Source organism: Alternaria atra, assembly GCF_907166805.1.
Source record: "Alternaria atra isolate CS162 genome assembly, contig: 21, whole genome shotgun sequence".
NCBI classification, from domain to species: Eukaryota; Fungi; Ascomycota; class Dothideomycetes; order Pleosporales; family Pleosporaceae; genus Alternaria; species Alternaria atra.
In genome coordinates, this window is record NW_025091319.1 from 2,848,038 (window position 1) to 2,868,964 (window position 20,927).

A 20,927-nucleotide genomic window follows, 5' to 3' on the forward strand; every position below is an offset into this window, starting at 1 on the left:
CATGTTTTCAGTAGCGATGGTGTTCTTTTGCTCTTTTAAATTGCCTTTAAAAGTACAGCTTACGGGTTACGTAAGGATCCTTCTTAAAATTACTATTTAGGTTAATCTAGTAGAGGTCGTTAGAGATCTTAATAAACTTTTTTTTAGTATACTCCTTAAAAAACTAATATGCTTAGGAGTACGTAGTATAAGGCGTTAAGTTCTATAAATAAGGCCTTTTGCCAAACATCTCCAAAGGGCAGATTTACTAAATTCCCTTTGCTTAATTCGACTCGCAGTTAGTTAAACTCTAAGACATAGTGCAAACCAACTGTTGTCCTTGCCTTAGGTGCTAAAGCTTATTTAGGGGGCGTTTCGCTAGTGCACGTCCCAGAAACCGTGGGCTATGTGTTCCCCACAGCTCCTCTACTAAACTTAATTGGTTTCTAAATCTACAGCGGGAAGGGGAAAAGTTGCCTTTTTTCCTTCGTTCAACTAAGGACGGAAATTTTTTGCGTCTTTTTAAAAAAGGTATGCGTTGTACTCGAGTTTCCCCTTGCACTCGTACTTTTATCTTAGGTAATTTAAACGACTACCAAAAACGGTCTAGGTTGGTTGGGCCTCTCTTTTAAAAGCTTTTAAAGTAAGCAGGTACTACGTCTAGGCCTAAATAGTTCTTAGGCGTTAGTTGGGGGAGTGTTAGTTAGAAGGTCTGTTGTTCTAGTGCTTCTAGCCAAGCAGCTATTAGGTAAATATCCCAGACTAGTTAGGCTATTATCTTAGCCGCCTTCAAAAGGTTTTAGTAAACTCCTAGGTAACCCTTTCTTTTTTCCCCTTTTCGCTTTTTTCACTCTACACAATCTTTTTATTATTAGGTTTTTCGCAGCTTCTTTTACCATTATTCTTTAAATATCTAAGCAATACTCTATTATATTTTATTGTCTAGTACCCCAAGGGGGTTTTAGCTAACGCGTAGGCAGACAGCCCTCCGGTTGGTTAGGCCCGGTTGTTATCTATGTTCTAATTCCTTATTGAAGGGGGCTTTCCCGATGTACCTGCTTCTTGTGCAGGGCTTTCCCAATTTTGGGTTTTTCCCCTTTAAAATTTCTCTAGTCTAGTAGCTAAAATTTTTTGTAAACTTCTGGTACCCCTCCCCCTACAGTAAAAACTAAATAGGGCTTCTATAGCCTGTTACTATACAGAGATTCTTTTGCTTTTTTAATAGTAAGGCTTATCCGAAAAGCTTTTTAAATTTCTATTATAGTCGGACTTTTGGGAGTTCCTTTAACCTTACGCTTATAATCTTGTACTATTTGTACTTTAACTTAGTATTGCGGCCTATACCCTATTTAATAAAAGGATTAATAGGACTTCTTTAAAAGCCCCGCTTTTTTAGCTGCAATTTAGCTATTGCTAAGGTTTTTAATTTTTTCCTTTCCCCCAGAGGACTAACCCAAAGGGTTTAACTGCAACCCCTTACCTTCTTACAAAGGGGGCTTTTGGGAGAAAGTAGGATCAAAAACCTTTTCTGTCAATTTTTGCAGGGCTTTACCCAAAAAAAGTACCCGCGCGTAACTAGGATCTACTAGCTGCACTATACACGTTTACCGCTAGACGTTACGTAAGGCTAGTAGCGCGTTAACTAAGCGTCCTTAAAGTTTCAGTCCTTGGGGTAGCAATCTTGCCAAATTTTTGCCTAGTTGTTTTTTAAAGGCCTTTCGTGCCTTCATTAAAAATAATCCCTGCGGCAGATTAACCTACTCGCACGTAACAAAGAAAGGGAGTTAAGAAGCTTAACCCCTCCGGGTTTAAAAAGTCTTAAAGCAAAGATCTATTAATTAGATTAAAAAAAATATAAGGGGCTAGCTTGGGGGCTATCGTATGGGATACTAGAGTTGATTTAATAGAGAAAAGAACTAAGGTAGCTAGAGTTCAAAGGTCGTGTAGGGGCGGGGCTTAGGGAAATTTGGGGTTTTCTTGCACCCAAAAACCCGGTGCTTAGGGGGGGCACCTAGAATTTTGGGACAGTGCGCCCCCCGCGCACGTGACCGGGGTATTATCGAGGACTTACTAACCGGGGTCTAGCCCCTAAATGGGGGTTATGTTAACATTTTGCAGCAAGTTGTATACTCTAGCTAGTTAGCATCTAGAGTTGTATAACGGTCGTTGCCTTAGCAATTATAATCCTAAGTCCCCCAAAATTTGCCCCAATAATTCTAATTAATCTAAGATTCTAAGGCCGCTAACGGGAGGCTATCTAGGCTATTTGGAACAAGGGGGGGCGGAAGGGGCGATTAGTACGAAAAGATGGCAGTTCCCCCAAAAAGCCCGTAAGAGGGGCCTAAAAAACCCCCCTTTTAGCCCCTTTTTAGGGGAAACTAAAGGGCCAAATAGCCTATTAGAGCCTGTTATAGCCTGCTGCTAACACCTGCAGGCTCCTTCAAAGCGTATAACTAACACCGCTATTAACATAAAGATTGCTAAGATTACTACCGTAGTTAGCAAGAAGGAGTCCTAGCATGCTAACGTTCCTTGCAGCAAGAACTCTAGGTCTATTAAGGCTGCCCCTACTAAGGAGATTATGGGACTAGAGAAGGAGATTAATAATCTTATGGCGTAAAAGGCCTAGGATTAGGTAATATAGGCTGGTATGGGCCGCTAAGGGCCTCTGGTGACCTAAATAGGTAGTAGTGCCTCTTTATAACTAAAAATGACTTATAATAGGAAACTTTAGGGTCCTTTAGGCTGGAATAGGCTAGATTAGTACCTTATAGGATGGCGTTTTATACCTATAGGCTATAACCCTTATGCAGTAATGTAAAACTTAATTTGCATAATCGTTTGACTTATAAATGTAGAGATATAGTATTGTAGAGCATTAGTTGCCTGCGATCTGGTTAAGTTAGCTAACGGAGAGAGATGTTACAATATGTAGCCTAGAAGGGGAATACTAGCCTAATCTAGCCTAAAGCACTATTAAACACACTAAAACCCCTTAAGAAGGGGAAAAAGGTAAAGGTATGCCCCTGTTTGCACTAGAATAGCCTGTTATAGCTTAACTTATCTCCCTCCTTTGTAAGGCTATCCCTAGCTATGCTTCTTAAGCTGTAATTTAGTAGATCTTCTTCTTTGTTAAATTCCCTTGTTTTCCTAGAAACATTTTAGAGCGTTGGTAGAAATATTTACTCTTACTTCCTAAGGATTCTCCTTTACTAAGTAGCTAGCCTATTTAATTAAGTATTTCTCCTTATTATCCTTATTACGCCTTCTGTCTAGAATTTACTCTACTTTATACACATCGTCCCTATATTCGCGCAGAGTGTCCTAAGCTAGCACATTAGGGTACGGAATAGCCCCTTTTAGGTCAAATAGCTCTAAAAGCGACGCATAGAAGATAGGATAAACTTTTAAAAGACCTAGCAGATCGACTTTAAACGCTAATAGTCCAATTTAGGCAGTAATCGTACCTAGGCCTAGAAACTTCTAGTCTAGCTTTTTCCTTAGCCTTATTAAGCAGATATGTTAATTAGAAACTAAAACCTAGTCTCCTACCCTAAAAGGGATTAGAGCACAGTACTTGTTAGTATACTCCTCTTAGTAGGCATTAGCTACCTTAATCTTTTTACAGCATTCTTGCTACAGCTTAATTACCTTTTAGGCGACTTTAGTTGCTATAGGGCTCTCCCCTTCCCCTAGAGCTATCTTAGGCTAGTCTGCACTATAAGGGTGCCTGCTGTAGTAAGCCTAGAAGGGTGTAGCCCCTATAGTAGAGTGTACACTATTATTATACGTAAACTCTCCTACTAAGATCTACAACGCCTAGTTGTCCTATTCTAGGGCACAAAAGCAATAAAGATACTGTTCTAGTGTTTAGTTTTAACGCTCTATTTACCTATCTGTTTATAGATAGAAGGCTAACGTTAAAACTCTTTTAGCATTAAGATAGTAAAGGAACGTGTCCTAATGTCTAGAGTTTATTAATAGACCCTAATCTAATATAATTCGCTTTAGAACTCTATGTAATTAGATAACCTCGCGTATCTAGCCCTGTGCTGGGGGAAAACCTTAAATTTGCACGGGTAGCAAGTAAAGGCTATCTTAGTTAATTTATCTATAATTACTAGGATAGCATTATAAACTACCCTAGATATCTTACTAGGGGTTTTGTTCTGTAATGTCCCCCTTTTTACCTTTTTCCTAAGGGTAGTCGGGGGTTAGGGGGAGGGGTGGGGGGTCCCATATAGACAGTGTCTAGCTAGAATAGACTTTTTTCAAATAAGGCACCCCTTTCAATACCGCTTTTTTAAAGTCTTTGCGCATGCCCCTCTAAGAGTAGTGTCGCTGCAGCTTTTTTTAAGGTTCGTATTGCTCCTTTAAAATAGCCTGCCAGCAGGCTATTTGCCTCCCAGATAGCCCGCAACCCACTTAAAACAGTTGCAGGGTATTTATTTTCTTTAAATAGTTCCCGGGCCCCCTTTTGGGCTTAAAAAGGGGCCTCTTTAAACCAACTCGTCCCAAAATAACCTCTAAGTCCTTATCTGTCTCCTCCTACTCCTCTATGTTGCGGGGGTCTAGGATTTAGCGCTGTTCTTCTAGTTAAAACTCATTTAACGCGTTTATAAGGACGTCTTATTCCTTAGAGCGCAAGGCAGAACGTGTCTGCACTACAGCTACTAGTACTAACTGTTAGTTGCTGTGTTTAAGGAGGTCCTTTATTAGCTAGACAAAAGCTTTATTGTACTTCTAGGCTAGTTTCTAGGCTTCTGCTATGTAATTAGGCCTTCTTAATAGGCTGTTAGCTAGGTTAGTAGCCCCTAGTTAGTAAACAATAGTAAAATTAAACCTAGACAGTACAAGGTAAGACCTTACCTGTTAGTAGCTAAGTGTTACGAACCTAAAGGAAGGGGAAACTGCAACTATGTAAAAAAGGATAATAGGGAAACACCCAGGGGGGGTCGGCCTGGGGTTAGCACTTTGGGGGCTAATAGATAACGCCCCCCCCAGGGCACGTAATCCTTTGTCTTGGAAAAACTACCCGGACAAAAATTACGGGCCTACAATGTACTACAGTACTACGAAAAATTAAACCCCGTAGGGCATATAGGACATGTAAAATTTGGACATTTATTAAATATATAAAATTTAAAAAGCTCTTACAGCGTATTGTGTTTCTTCGACTTTTAAATTTTTTTAAAAAAGGGTTACTAAAAGAATTTTAAAAAATTTGTTATTTCATTAATCTACCAATCGTGCTAACACACCCTGTACTATTACATCGATCTACTAATCGTGCTAGTAAACCCCCTCGTCTATCTCCCCCTTTTACCCCTAAAAACAACCCCAGATTTCTTCCCGGGCCCATCTTTTCATTCAATCCCTTCTAACAAATATGTAGCCTAGGTAACTTTTGGGGGGCGCTAAATTGGGAATTTTTACTTTTGAAGCTTTAAGAATAACTTAGCATAACGTAGAAATAAGATTCCTTAATATGCTTTTTCATGCCCTTTTTTCTATGTTAGAAGATAAAAGGGTGTCTCTTTTAAATATATTTCATCCCAAATTCCTGTAAGGACTTATTTAAAAGTAGGCCTAGAACTGCTATGAGCGTTTGTAGGGGGCCAAAGGGGAACAGTTTTAATTTTAAAAAAGCCGTACCTTTTATAGAAAGCTGTCTTCTACTCCTCCCCCTTTTTAGATTCTTACCTTTTGTAAGCCCCCTTAACGTCTAACTTAGTGTAGTCCGCCTGAACCTTTCTAAGGGGCTTATTAATAAGGGGTAGTAGGTGCCAGTTCCAACAGTAATCCCGTTAAGGGCCCCAATTGTCTAAAAAAGATTATACTATCTTTTTTTTAAAACAAGGGATGGCCCCTACTAGGGATTTTTTTGCCTTTTTCTAGCTACCCCTAAGTATTCCTCTTAAAAACCTTTGCTAACAACTTAAATCTTAAAAAAAGGTTATACAACAGCTAGTAGGGGACCTTAGCCCCTTCACCGGGGGTTTAAAAGCTAGACCTAGGGCTATAGTCTAATAGGGCCCTTTGGGGTCCTCTAATCCTAATTAGGTAAATTTAGAGGTTTCAAGGGGGTAACTACTCCTCTCACCCCTTCTAGGCTAGTTTAGTTTTTAAAACAAGACAGCTATACACATCTATAGTGGGGGTCTTTGGGTTGTCTTTCAAACTCCCTTTCCTCCTTAAAGTAATCTTCCTATAAAAGTTATATCCTTAGACTTTATACCCCAAAAATTTTTCTCTGTGTAAAATTTGCTAACCTTAGGCAGTAAAATCTATCTAAGGCAAACCTTAAGTATACTAATAATTTTTAAATGTTAGCTACTTATAAATAAATACACTTTTAGGTTTCCCTTTCCCTTTTCCCCCGCGTCTCTAATCCTAATTTGCAACCTCTGTAGTTCTATAGACCCTTAACGCCTTACTATCCCCTCCCCTTTCCCAATAATCTTAGTAAGGGTTAGACTATTGGGGTTTTGCTCCCTTTTTAAGCATAGCAAAAACAAAGGGTTTTAATGCAGAACCCCATTAATTTAAAGGGTTTTTCAAAGCCCAATTAGCTAATAGCTACCTTAGCTATTAGTAACTTAGTTAGCATTAGGTAAAGCAGTTATTAAAAGGGCCCTGATTCCCAAGTCTCTAGGGGGTGTGCAACGTAGGCAGACAAGAAGGACTCTAACTCCCCTGCCTACCCCTTTCCCCAACTTAGGGTTAGCTAACTCTTTTTTGGGCCCCCTTTTGCTTAGGACAATCTTTCTAGAAGTGTTTTATGTTTATTGCATCCCTAATTTGGTTATGTTATCTTTTTTGGCCCCTGGGCCGATTTGGGTTTCTTCTTCTTGAAGTTCCCCCCAAAGGCCTTCTTTCCTTTTTTGGGGCGGGGCCCCCCAAGGTCTTTATGTGTAGTCCTTGGGGTGGCCCCTCTTTTGCAGTTAGATACTCTACTATAGGTGTAGTTCGCTTTGTCTTATTTAAATAAATTGTGCTACTATGTTAACCTTAGATACTGTGTTAATATCCTTAGGGTCCCTTTTCTAATAAGTTCCTTTTTTATCTTAGAAAAGGGTGGGCCCATAAAGTCTATGGAAGGGGGTATTCTTTAGAGACGTATTCCCCCCTTGCTCTATAGTGTGTTAAGTTGCTGAAGGGTTTAAGGGCCCAAATTTTCCTCTGTCTAAAAACCGTTTTGGTGTTTTTAAACCTAGAGACGTCGCATCTCTAAGGGCCTAAGGTAGTTAAGCATTACTGCCTTAAGCTAAGCCTAGGTAGGCCCTAAAAGGGGGCCTTGTAGGTAGTTGTCCGGGTGTATATCCCAGGTAGATCTAACGGTTTTGTCTAGGGAAACCCAATCAAAGACTACCCCTTTAGGTGTCTGTTGCAAGGTAAGGGCGGTCCCCTAAAGATTTTCCTTATAGTCACGCGTTTTGCAGTTATACTGCTAGTAATTGGGTTTTTAAACGTCTCTAAAGGGCCTTAGGGGGGGGGCGCCTGGGGGAGTAACGCCCCTACCCTTTAAGGTAATAGTGTGGGAAAAAGACCTTACTAAAGATAGATAAGTCTCCCCGTTACACTTTTCGTTTAAGTTCCCTTAGCTTAGTTAGCTCCGGGGGGTTTTCTCCCCGGGGCTAACGCCTAAGTTCCTCTAGCTCTTTTTTCTAGCTTATCCTGTCTAGAGGCGTCCCCTAATAGTAGTGTTAGACTCTTCCCAGAAGCTAGTTTAGGTAGTGCCTGGTGTTCCCGCCTTTTAAAAGGGGGTCCCCGGGGCGTTAGTAGTTAAGGTAGTCCCTTCTTAACAAACTTACTCGTTAACGTCTAGTGTTAGGATATAAGGGCTTAGAGGGGTTTGGGTTCCTTTAACGTCCCCCACTAGGGTTAACCTTTTTGCTTACTAGCCCTTCTTAAGTTGAGTTAAGGCGCTAGGTAGACTAGCTCTAGAGCTTATTGTTACAAAATTAGGTGCACGTAGGTAATGTAGGGAGAGCAGTTTAAATGTAAAGCAATAGAGTCTTTATAGATACGAGATGCACCGCGATAGTAGAAGTAGAGGTATATTACCTTGTAAGACAGGGGACGAACCGGGTGTCGAGCTAACAACGGGAAAGGTAGGGCAATATTCTGCGATTGCTTAGCATACAGGCCCGAAGGGGCCTAGAGTAACCTGGTGCCTAACACATAATAGAGCATTTTAGGTTACTTACCTCGGGAATTCCCCCTTAACGCCCTAAAAAAAACCTAAACCCCCGCTTTTTAAAGTAGGCGCTTGTCTTTACTAAGATCTTAAGTAACGTTATCCTTATTACTAATACTAGGAATTGTAACTTAACCTTTACAAAGCTCCTTAACTAGAATCCTAATAGTAGCTAGGTTAGTAAACTAGCTATTAGGAAGCTAGAAAGAGTTAAAATAGCCTATAACAATACAGGCTAACCCCTTCTTCGCTAATAATGCGCTATAATAGGGTAGAACAGGCTAAAAGAGGCTACTTGTAGTAATACAGGGGTAATTTATTAAGACATAGCGTCTACACTTAAGGATCTAAATAGCACTAGGCAAACTAGGGATGTTACAGAAACGTTCCTTAAAGATAGCCCTATTATAATTGCTAAGGATAGGGGAATAGCAGCTATGTTAATCTAGGTAAAGAAATTTACTAGCGACCTATAAATAGAGGCAGCTAGTGTAGACCTAGACTAAGTGCTAGTACTAGGAGGATAGCTGTTAGAAGCTGCTTAGTTAGAGAAACTAGCTATAATAAGCTATACTAGGCTAATTTAGGGATAGTTAAGGCAAAGTACGTAGATAGGGTCTAATAGGTCGTAAAAGGGGCGCCTATAGGCTAGTTAGTTTTATTCTTACTTATATTACTCTAAAAAGGGCTGTTTTAGGCTACGTTAGCACCACCTTTCTCTTGCCTAAAATAGGACAAAATACTTAAAATTAACGTAGTTAATAGATAAGCGCACTACCTAAGTAGGCGCCCTACTAAACACTAGCAGAGCGCACGCGTAGTAACGTAGTATAACACTATATTAAATTACTATACTATACAGAATAGTATAGGATTATTTAGAAGAGCCGTTATTATCTATAACGTAGTTTACTATCGAGCGCCCTACCCTATTAAGCGCCCTACTAAGCACTAGCGCAGTACCTATACAGGAACGCAGTATAACACTATAATAGATTATTATACTAACGTGGTTTACAAGCAAGCGCCCTACCTAAGCGAGCGCCCCACGAAACACCAGCGCAGCGCACGCGTAGCGACGCAGTATAACACTACAACAAATTATTATACTATACACAATAATGTAGCATTATTTAGAAGCGTCGCTATTATCTACATCTAATATTTCTACCTTACAGGTGCAGGAGTTGTGTCCAATCTCGCTGCAACGGCCGCAGCGCCTCTCTGCGCGCACTCTCTTCGCAGGCATCTCGCTCTCCTTACAACTACTACCCTCCTTTACAGTAATTAAGTTAGATACCTTACTAACTGTTAAAGTCTCCTCTACGCGTACGTACCGCATTTTACGAGTCTTACGCTTTGTAAGCGTGTTAACAGCGTCTCGAAGGCGACCTATTTCTTCCTGCACTAACACTATATTATAAGCTATCTGCTAAGCGCCTTTACTTAGCTGCTTAACCTGCTCGTCTAATAAGCTTGCTAGTAACCCGCAGTAGTTTTGTACGCAATTTCAAATTAGCGTAGATTGCGCCTCTATCTCGCGGGCGTTGCGTAGTGTTTCCGCCTCCTAGACGACAGTGCCTAGTGCAGGCGGCGTCGGCGTACGCAGCTGCACATCCAGCTTTAATAACACAGCCTCTAGGTTATATAGGACTAGTCTAGCACCTTAAAAGCCTGCGCAAACGTTCTCTAGTGTAAAGGTCTTCTTATAAGCTTCTTTAAAGGCTAGTAGGAAGGTTTCCTTGTTAACATAGTAGATGCGGCTACGTGCTAAGAGCAAGATCCTATCGCTGTAGTAGCGCTTTAGAAGCGAGTAGGGGACAACGTTAAGAGGCTGCAGGAGGTGCGACGAGTGAGATAGCATGCAGAGAGCGATAATCTTGTTCTCCTTACAGTAGTCCTAGAATTCTGTTAAGCAGTAGCTCTTATAGCTGTCGATAATAAGCATCCTGTACGCTCTAGCAGAAGACGCCTTCGTATAGGCATTAAAGTGCTTAAGCTACGCAAGCGCGAGGTCGTTGTTGATCTAGCTAGTAGGAGAGACAGCAATAATCTAATTACAAGGTAGATCTGCGAACTAGGAGGTAATAAGGTCCTTGCCTGCAAAGATAAGGAAGGGTAGGATAACGCGCCCCGTCGCAGCGACGCCTTGTACTAGGGTAACCTACTCGCGATTACCAGGCTGTAGTTTCTTCTGTTTCCTAGGTTTCTCTAAGCCTGTAACAACAAGCTAAGAGGATATCTTGCCTATTATGAAGCCAGACATATTAAAGTTCTAGGTATCCTTATCTACAATACTATACTTTGCCTTTATCAATTAAACTAGGCTGAACTAAGGCCGGATAATCGCTGGGTCCTAGCAGGCAGCTCGCTGGCGATCGTACGGACGGCTCCATCGCGTGCGCAGCTTAGGTGTACGCGCGATAAACCTGTCTACCTAGTTCTTGCCTGTAGGCTTCCTGCTACGCTCTCGTAGCAGTCTGTTAGCTATATCTCGTACGTGTGCCTTCGAGGGCGGTATGCTACGTAAAGACTCGTCGAGTACAGCTGTACAATCGCCTCCTCTTCTAGTTTTGTAAGGCTCTTCTAAATTAGCTTACACTCGCGTTAAGAGTGTGTTGCGTTGCGTTGCTGCTGTATTGTCCTTCTGGAAACGTTGTAAATTGCCTTAGCGTGTCGTAGACATTTTAGTTAGTTACATTAGATATTAGAGATAGTAAGCTGTACATTAGCTTTATTATAGAGTCTAGAGGCTTTGTAGTATTAAGTCATTACGCGTTGTTGCTGCGCTAGCGTTTTAGTAGGGAAACTAGGGCGCTCGATAGGGTAGGGCGCTTGATAGTAAACTACGTTATCCTCTATGTCTACTTTATAGGTGTAGGAGTTATACCTAGTCTCGCTGCAACGGCCGCAGCGCCTCTCTACGCGCGCCCTCTTTATCGGTGCCTTACTATCCTTACGCCTACTACTATCTATTTTAGTAATTAAGTTAGATACTCTACTAACTATTAGAGTCTCCTCTACGCGTACGTACTGCCTTTTATAAGTCTTGCGCTTTGTAAGCGTGTTAATAGCGTCTTGAAGGTAGCCTGTTTCCTCTTATACTTACACAATGTTATAAGCTATCTACTAAGCGCCTTTACCTAGCTGCTTAACCTGCTCGTTTAATAAGCTTACTAGTAACCTTTAGTAGTGTTGCATACGATCTTAAATTAGCGTAGATTGCGCCTCTATCTCGCGGGCGTTACGTAGTGTTTCCGCTTCCTAGGTAACTATGCCTAGTGTAGGCAGCGTCGGCGTACGCAGTTGCACATCTAGCTTTAATAACACAGCCTCTAGGTTATATAGGACTAGTCTAGTACCTTAAAACCCTACGTAAACGTTCTCTAGTGTAAACGTCTTTTTATAAGCTTCTTTAAAGGCTAGTAGGAAGGTTTCCTTGTTAACATAGTAGATGCAGCTACGTAGTAAGAGTAAGATCCTATTACTTTAGTAGCACTTTAATAGTAAGTAAGGGATAAGGTTAAAAGGCTATAGGAGGTGCAATAAGTAAGATAGTTTATAGTGAGCGATAATCTTATTCTCCGTACAGTAGTCCTAGAATTCTACTAAGCAGTAGCTTTTATAGCTACTAATAATAAGCACCCTGTACGCCTAGTAAAAGACGCCTTTGTAATAGCGTTAAAGTGCTTTAGCTACGCTAGCGCGAGGTTGTTATTAATCTAGCTAGTAATAGAAATAGTAATAATCTAGTTACAAGGTAGACCTATACGCGAGGAGGTAATAAGGACCTTGTCTACAGGAATAAAGAATGGTAAGATAACGTGCTTTATTGCAGCGACACCTTGTACTAGAGTAGCCTACTTGCGATTGCCTATAGTTTCTTCAATTTCCTAGGTTTCTCTAATCCTGTAACAACAAGCTAAGAGGATATCTTACCTATTAGAAAGCTAGACTTATTAAAGTTCGAGATATCCTTATCTATAATACTATATTTTACCTCTATTAATTAAACTAGGCTAAACTAGAGCCTAATAACTACTAGGTCTTTGTAGGCAGCTCGCTAGCGATAGTATAGACAGCTCTATCGCGTGCGTAGCTTAGGTGTACGCTTAATAAAGTTATTAATCTAGTTCTTACCTATAGGCTTCCTACTACGCTCTCTTAGTAGTCTATTAGCTATATCTTATACATTAACCTTTAAGGGCAGTATACAACGTAGACCATTTTCAAGTACACGCTGTACAATTGCCTCCTCTTCTAGCTTTGTAAGGCGCTTTAATTCTTGCTCGTAGTTGCGTTAAGGGCGCTTCCTATTACAGCGCTACTATACTATCCTTTAGGGAATGCTGTAGATTGCCTTAGCGCGTTATAGGCTTTTTACTTAGTTACTTTTAATATTAGAGATAGTAAGCTGTACGTTGCCTTTACTACAGAGTCTTAGAGCTTAGTGTTATTATAATATTGCGTGTTATTGCTGCGCGTACGCTGCGCTAGTGTTTAGTAGGGCGCTTACTTAGGTAGAGCGCTTACTAATAAACTACGTTAATAGTTAAGGCGAGTGTAGAGTAGGAAAGATAGTCTAGATTGGCTAGGAATACCTAAAAAGCTTATACCTTCGCTTAGCTAGACCCTGAATCCGAGGTAAAGGTAGATATTCTAGAGTTTTTCGAGAATTCCTAAATTAGTTATAGTAAAGGTAAAAACTACACCTAAAACTTAGGCCTGCCCTATCTAATTACTCTTCTTAATACTAGGCGTAGTAGGCACTATAGGGGCTATTATAGGCTACTTTGATCTAGTCTAGGTTAACTATGCCTTAATTAAGTTAATCGACTCTAAGAAGGGGAATAATGTTAGGCACTAGGCTACTCTACGCCCGTTCGGGGTGTTATGCTAAGCAATCGCAGTATATTAGCCTACCTTACCGCTGTTTTAGCTTAACAGCGGTTTATCTCTAGTCTTATATAGTAATACACATCTACCTACATGTAAGGACTTACTCTTACTAGGCCTAAGGCTTCGCGCTAGGCCAGAGAGAGAAGAAGTTACTTATCTATATATACTATTCTACACACTAATAACTATTCTAGTCGTTACTACTCTTTTTACTAGAGGTGTAGTTAGCGTAGCGGTCTAGATCTATGTCCTTACAGTAGCGCAGGTCGCGTTAACGTCTACTAGCCGCGTAACTCTATTAAGCGTACAGATAGTCTTTTAACGCGTTTTGATTAATTGTACAATAGGTAGAGAGCTATACATAAGGATCTTGTGCTAATTAGCTGCTAGTTTAAGCTAGTAGAGTAGATAAAGGCTAAGTACGGCATCTATAATAAAGACGTCTACAACTTTAACAAGGCTAGATTTATAATAGGCAAAATTTAGACTTAGCTAATTATTATAGGGTTAGAGAGAAGAGGCAGGCTGAAGACTATCTAGCCTAATAACCGCGAGTAGGTAATAGTAATTGCTGCAATTAACGTTGCTACATAGACAACCCTACTATTCCTTATCTTTGCTAGCAAGTATTACCTATTAGCCTAGTATAAGGAGGCAAAGATCCTACGCGACTAGGCGATTGCAGTTAGCGACAACGGCTAGACAATAAACAAGATAGTATTTAAGTATCAAGCAATAGAGTCTTTATAGATACGAGATGCACCGCGATAGTAGAAGTAGAGGTATATTGCCTTGTAAGACTAGAGACGAACCGCTGTCGAGCCACAACAGCGGTAAGGTAGGCTAATATACTGCGATTGCTTGGCATAACGGCCCGAACGGGCCCGGAGTAGCCTAGTGCCTGACATTAATCCCTTCTAGCGATACTATGTAGCCTAGGTACTTAGTGCGCTAAGTGTGCTACTTGTACTTTAGAAGCTTTAAGAATAGCTTAGCATAACGTAGTTAATATAAGACTTCCTTAATATGCTTTACATGCTCTTCTACTATGTTAGAGAAGATAAGGATGTTGTCTAAGTATACAATATAGGTTACATTAACTAATCCTGTAAGGACTTAGTAAATGTATGCCTAGAACTATACAAGAGCGTTTGTAAGGCTAAAGGGCATTACAGTATACTTAAAATAGCCGTACCTTAACGTGGTTTCTAAGCGAGCGGCTACCCTAAGCGAGTGGCTACCCTAACACTATCGCAGCGCACGCGCAGCAACATTGTTTTGTGTCTTAATAACGCAACGTACAACTAGCTTATACTAAAGGAGATAAAATTCTAGCTGTCTCTAATATTAAATTAAACTAAAACCTAAGTGTAAAGCGTGCTGTAGCAATCTACAACGTCCCCTAAACGACTGTACGCCGCTAATGCGCTAGACAACGCTCTCGACGCGAATGCGAGCCTAACTTAAAGCGCCTTACAAAGCTAGAAGAGGAGGTAATTGTGCAGCGTATACTAGATAAATCTCTACGAGGTGTACTACCCTTAAAGGCGCACGTACGAGATATAGCTAATAGACTGCTAAGAGAGCGTAGTAGAAAGCCTACTAGCAAGAACTAGGCTAATAACTTTATTAATCGTACACCTAAGCTACGAACGCGATGGAGCCGTCCGTACAATTACTAGCGAGCTATCTGCAAGGACCTAGCAATTATTAGGCCCTAGTTTACGCTTATTTAATTAATAAAGGCTAAGTATAGTATTACAGATAAGGATACCTAAAACTTTAATAAGTCTAGCTTTATAATAGGTAAGATATCCTCTTAGCTTGTTGTTACAGGCTTAGAGAAACCTAGAAAACAGAAGAAACTACAGCCTAGCGATTGCGAGTAGGTAACTCTAGTACAAGGCGTCTCTGCAACAGGGCGCGTTATCCTGCCCTTCCTTATCTTTGCAGGCAAGGACCTTATTACCTCCTAGTTCGCAGATCTACCTCGCGATTAGATTAGTACTGTCTCTCCTACTAGCTAGATCAACAATAACCTCGCGCTTGCGTAGCTTAAGCACTTTAATGCTTATACGAAGGTGTCCTCTATTAGGGCATATACACTGCATATTATTAACAGCTATAACAGCTACTGCTTAGTAGATTTCTAGGACTACTGTAACGAGAATACGATTATCGCTCTCTGCATGCTATATTACTTATCGCACCTCCTGCAGCCTCTTAACGTTGTCCCCTACTCGCTTCTAAAGCGCTACTACAGCGATAGGATCTTGCTCTTAGCACGTAGCTGCATCTACTTTATTAACAAGGAAACCTTCCTACTAGCCTTTAAAGAAGCTTATAAAAAGACGTTTACACTAGAGAACGTTCGCGCAGGCTTTTAAGGTGCTAGACTAGTCCTATATAACCTAGAGGCTGTGTTATTAAAGCTAGATGTACAGCTGCGTACGCTAACGCTGCCTACACTAGGCATAGTTACCTAGGAGGCGTAAACACTACGCAACGCCTGTAAGATAGAGGCGCAATCTACGCTAATTTAAGATTGTATGTAACACTACTAAGGGTTACTAGTAAGTTTATTAGACAAGCAGGTTAAGCAGCTAAGTAAAGGCGCTTAGCAGATAGCTTATAATATAGTATTAATGCGAGAGGAAGTAAGAAGCCTTCGAGAAGCTGTTAACACGCTTATAAAGCGCAAGACTCGTAAAAGGCAGTACGTACGCGCAGAGGAGACTCTAACAGTTAGTAAGGTATCTAACTTAATTACTAAAATAGATAGTAGTAGGCGTAAAGATAGCAAGACGCCTGCGAAGAGGGTGCGCGTAGAGAGGCGCTGCAGCCGTTGCAGCGAGGTTAGGCACAACTCCTACACCTGCAGGGTAGAAATAGGGGATGTAGATAATAGCAACGCCTCTAAATAATACTATAGTATTGCGTACAATATGGTAATCTGTTATAGTGTTGTACTGCGTTGCTACGCGTACGCTGCACTAGTGTTAGGGTAGCTACTCTCTTAGGGTAGCTGCTTACTTATGAACCACGTTAGCGTTAAAGTAGTAGTAAAGAAATACCTTTTAGAAGTATAAGAGTACTGAAGCTACTATTATAATAAGAAGTGTAAACTAGAAGTCTTTTATAAGAGAGACCTTATACTTGTTAGTATAAAGCATATTAACCTATCTTAGTAACCTAGTAGGAACCTTTCTAGTAAATCTATAAAACTATTCTAAGTATAGCACGCAATTGGAACGTAGGCGTATTATATATTCTTGCTACCTTACTACTGCATTTATAATATGTTTTACGTATCCCTCCCAGATTAATAAAATATTGTAGATAATTATAAGTATAATATGTAACTACTTAAAGATACTTTAGAAGGCTATTAAGTCTAAGAGGTTTCAAAGATTTCTAAATAACAAAATAAGAAAAGCTAATTATAATACTTGCTAAGGTAGAGACGTCTTCATAAATGCCAAGATACTCAGACTATAGCTTTAGGCTTTAAAGATATAAGAAAATTAGTTCAAGACTTTAAAAAAGCACAAAGCTTATAACAAAGTAAACGGTAAAAGAGTTTATAGGAAACTTATTTATAGTGCACTTAAGGCGTAAATTTACTGTATAGGATTTAGGTACCTACGTATATAAAAAGGAAAAAAAAAGAATATAAAAAAAAAACTCTTCCAGTTATTAACCTGTTTTACTATCGAGCGGCCTACCCTACTAAGCAGCCTAGTTCCTCTACTAACACGCGTACCTAGTAATAACACGTAATGTTTTAAAAACTATAACCTCTTAAGGCTTGTACTAAAGCTAATGTGCAGCTTGCCCTCTTAGACGTTAAACGTAACTAAATTCCAAGCCTGCGGCGTGTAGAGGCAGTCTACAAAGTCCTAAAGATAATAATACAACAGCGACGCGATAGGAAGCCCTCTAGACGCGACTACAAGCTAAACTTAAAGAGCCTAACAAAGCTAGAAGAGGAGGTAATTGTACAACGTATACTTAATAAGAATCTGCGTAGAGTACTGCCCTTAAAGCTACACGTACGAGATATAGCTAATAGATTGCTGCGCGATCGCGGCGTTAAGTCTATTAGCAAGAACTAAGTTAATAGGTTTATCTAGCGTATACATAAGCTACGCACGCGCTAGAGCTGGCTAAACAATTGCTAGCGAGCTCTCTATAAGAACCTTGCAATTATTAAGCCCTAGTTTATGCTGGTTTCAAACATAAAGGCAAAGTATAGTATTACAGACAGGAATATGTACAACTTTAACAAGTCTAGCTTCCTAATAGGCAAGATATTATTACAATTCATAGTAACAGGCATAGATAAGCCTAGGAAAGTAAAGAAGCTTTAGCCTAGTAATCGCAAGTAGACTATGTTAATATAAGGCGTTAGCGCAATAGGGCGCGTTATCCTACTCTTCCTTATCTTTGCTAGCAAGGTTCTTATCTCTAACTAGTTTACTAAGGACCTCCTACGTAACTTAGTTGTTTAAGTAAGCCTAACAGGCTAGACGAACAACGATCTAGCGCTTACTTAGCTTAAACACGTTAATATGTATATAAGACCTATTGGAGCGTATAGGCTGCTTATTATTAACAGCTACAAGAGCTATTACTTAGTAGATTTTTAGGATCGCTGCAAGGAGAAGAAGATTATCGCTCTCTATATGCCTCTACATTTATCGCACCTCCTATAGCTACTTAACGTTTCCTGCTTCTTGCTGTTAAAGCGCGCGTACAGCGATAAGATCTTAGCCTTAGCACACAATTACATCTACTACATTAATAAACAGACCTTCTTACTAGCCTTTAAAGTAGCTTTTAAGAAGGCAGTTATAAGAGAGAATGCTTACGTAGGGTTCTAAGGCGCTAGATTATGTCTAGATAATCTATAAGCCGTGTTATTAAAGCTAGATATGTAGCTACGTACGTAAACTCTACTATAGTAAGATAACGCTAGTTAGGGAGCAAAAACACTACGTAACGCTAAAGAAATAGAGGCGTAATTAACGCTAATTTAGAATAATATACAAATCGATTATGGGTCTCTAGCAAGTTCGCTTAATAAGTAGGTACAACAGCTAATAAAAGGCGCGTAGTGGATAGCTTATAAAATTGTGTTAATGCGCGTAGAGATAGGGCGCCTTTAAGACGCAATAGAGACGCTTACTAAGCGTAAGCGTTAGAAGAGACGCTACGTATAGGCAGAGGAGACACTTATAGTTAGCGAGGTATTAGACTTAATTGCTAAAAAGGAGGGTGGCAGTCGTAAGGAGAGTAAGGAGCTAGCAAAGAGGGTGCGCGTAGGGCGACGCTGCGGCCGTTGCGGCAAGATTAGGTATAACTCTTGTACGTGTAAGGTAGAAATTAGAGATAGAAATAATAGCGACGCAATAATATAAGTAACAGTAATAGTAAAGGTAGTAACCTATTTCACTAGCGAGCGGCCTACCCTACTAAGCGGCCTATAAACACTAGCGAAGCGTACGCGCAGCGACGTAGCTTAGCACTACAACACAGTTTTTATACTCTTACAACAACATAGTATTATTTAGAAGCACTTACTATCGCCCTTATTCTCTCTACATCTCTTACCTATATTTACTCTACTTACGCCCTAGCTACTATTATCTAGCTCCTTACTACCTAGAGGTAAAAGAGAATTATTAGTGTTAGAGTTAGAATTAATACTAGCCCTTATAGTAGCACCCTAAAAGGAAAAGTTAGTTAAAAAAGTATGCTAAGAAAAGATATATAAGCGTCTACTATCTTCGTAGTATAAATAAGAAGCTAAAAAAGAGTAGTACCTATCTTACGCTACTTAATAAGAATTAAGCTTAAGTATTAAAGAAAGGTTATAAGAACTTAAGTAGGGACTTTAATAGGAGTCCTACAATGTGTAGTAACGTAGTAATAGTTTATAAGCTCTAAATTAAACTAGGGCTAGTAACGCGTAAGCTTAACGCTAGTAGAAATTACTTTAGCGTTGAACTTAAGGGCAGTAGTATTCTTAATAGTAGTATTATACTAAGTAGAAAGCTAGTATAAGTAATTAAGGCGACTAACTGTCTTGGTAGGCACCTATTTAGATTAGCTAAGGCGTAGTACTTATAAAATATCTTAGTTGCTTACTAAAATATAACTACTTTAATTTCTAGCTACACAGTACTTATAATAGTAACCCTTAGACGTCTTATGTATCTTCTTTTACTTGGTAATATTCTAAGCGTAGCGCGTAGAAGTTATAACTAAGGTAATATAGTTAGCGCACTTTATATAGGCGCTAAACGTGGATAAGTAAACACTACGTAAGTAGAATTTTTAAATATATCTAGGATTAGGGTAATAAATTATATGAAAGAGTATATTATACGAGGAAAATGCGCTTAAGTAATAGAGAAGTATTATTATAGTAGTAGTAAGTAAGAGAGAAGATAAGAAGTTTTTTCTATTATAATAACAGTAAATACATAGTTACTAGAATAGATTAAGTAAACAATAATCTATATTTACCTTTATAAAAGCTTAGTTACCTTAAATAGGAAGTAAATAACATTCTATAATTACTATAATAAAATAAGTTACTTTTCTCTCTTACTTAAATTAGCATTTACTATAATATAATATAACGTGCCCACCGCTGAATGGCGCACACCACTGAAATAGCGCACTGTGCCAAGACCACACCACTTTCTACCATCTCCACAATGCTACAACAACCTAATCTTAAATCACGTCCCTAGACAGATAGAATTATCCTTGCTATCCAGGCTATGAGATCCAACGTGTCATTAAGCCTGCGACGTGCTGCTGCTGTGTACAACGTGCCTGAAACCACCCTTCGAAGGCAACGCGCTAAACCAGCTTCTGATCACAATTCTCACTACAATGCATCAAAGCTACAGAGGCATGAAGAGGAGGCGATTATACAGTCTATCAGGAAGCTTAACGCGCGAGGATTTGCCCCTACGCTCAGCTACGTACGAGAGATGGCCAATCAACTACTAGCTGTACGTAGTAGTGGCCAGGTTAGAGAAAACTAGGCCTACAGGCTTGTACGCCGGAGACCTAAGATTAAATCTTAGGTGACAAGACAGCGGGATCACTAGAGAGTCCTGTGCAGCAACCTAGCTATTATTAGGCCCTAGTTTAATCTTGTACGCAACGTTAAGGCTAAGTATAGGATCTTAGACGAAGACGTCTATAATTTTAATGAGACTAGCTTCTAGATAGGCATCGGAGGGTCTGTTAAAGTAGTAACAGCCTCTAAGAGACGCCTTAAGCTACTTAGAGTTCAACCTAGCAATCGTAAGTAGGTAACGTTAATCGCTAGCATCAACGCGATAGGGTGGTCAATTCTACTATTCCTTATCCTCAAAGCAAAGTACTACGACTAGGCCTAGTATTACAACAACCTAAAAGATTAGAGGATAGGTGTTAATAACAACGGTTAGACAACGAACAAGCTTAGTCTAGCCTAGTTACAGCACTTTATCTAGCATACAGAAGCTTGAACAGTAGGTAGTTACTGCCTGCTTATCCTTAATAGCCACGAGAGCTACAAGTTACTCGCTTTCTAGGATCTGTGTAAGCAAAGCAATATTATCACTCTCTGCATGCTTCTACACTTATCGCACATCCTACAGCTACTTAATGTAGGTTATTTTGCCCTGCTAAAGCAAGCGTACAAGAAGGAACTTAGGGGCTTAGCAGACAGCTACATCTACCACATTAACAAGAAAGCCTTCCTAGCTGCCTTTAAGCTAATATTTAACAAGGCGTTCTTAAAGAACAATATCTTATTAAGCTTTCGAGCAACTGGCTTAGTCCC